This window comes from Lactuca virosa, chromosome 7 (assembly GCF_052849685.1).
Source record: "Lactuca virosa cultivar CGN04683 chromosome 7, Lactuca_virosa_CGN04683_v6, whole genome shotgun sequence".
Lineage (NCBI taxonomy): Eukaryota > Viridiplantae > Streptophyta > Magnoliopsida > Asterales > Asteraceae > Lactuca > Lactuca virosa.
This window is the reverse complement of record NC_136432.1, coordinates 52,424,046-52,425,194: the sequence shown is the minus strand read 5'-3', so window position 1 is coordinate 52,425,194 and position 1,149 is coordinate 52,424,046.

Here is a 1,149-nt window from a genome sequence, read left to right as displayed (position 1 = left end):
ATAAATTCACTATTTACGCTTCCCGGTGTCGTGCCGGTTCCGTCGCGAAACTTCGACGGGTCATAACTTCTTCGTTATAACTCGGATTTCGGCGTTCTTTATATCCCCGGAATCCTTGTTTCGACCACTACAACTTTATGTAAAGATATCAGGCTTATCTCACACTTTAATTTTGACGCTTATTTTTTATTCTTTATTAATTATACCTTGATAATTAAATTATAAGCACACAAATACAAATAATTCACATAGTATTCAAATATTTTATCTTTATTACTTCAAAAGAGTTACAATAGTTGACCTAGACTATTACATCGTCTAAAAATGCTTAGCCCCGAAACCCGGGGGTTACAATTCTCCCCCCTTAGGATGATTCCGTCCCGGAATCATGCATCAGCAAACAGATGTGGGTAGCGAATCATCATGTCACTTTCTGTTTCCCAAATGAGATTCGGACCATTCGAATGTTTCCATCGGACTAGCACTAGGTCGACCATCTTGCGTCGTAACTTCTTAGTCTTACGGTCAACAATTGCCTCGGGCTCTTCGATCAGCCTCTTATTCTCATACATCCTTAACTCTGAGATTGGAATTATGTCGGGAACTTCTCCCGTGAATTTCCTCAGATAACACACATGGAAGGTGTTATGAATACCATCGAGTTCTTCGCGCAATTCCAACTTGTAAGCTTGGTTCCCAATCTTCTGAAGAACTTTGAACGGTCCACGACCACCTTTCGTTGGCAACTATGAAGTGTGCACTCTTTGTGAAACGATCCACGACCACCCAAATCATGTCGTGACCGTTCTTCGTCCTGGGCAGTTTAGTTACAAAATCCATGGTGATGTCTTCCCATTTACCCATGGGTACAGGTAAAGGTTCTAAATTCCCGTGTGGTTTCTGATGTTGTGCCTTAACTCTCGCACATGTTACACTCTCAGCCACATACTTCGCAACATTGAGCTTGATCGTCGGCCACCAGTAGTAGGGTTTTAGGTCCCTATACATTTTAGTGCTACCGGGATGAATCGAGTACGTGGTCTTGTGCACTTCTTCCATCAGAAGGTCTCTTATTCCTCCCGTCTTAGGTACCCAGATCCGATCTTGGAATACCTTCAGTCGTTGACAGTTTGTACCGAATACCAACGT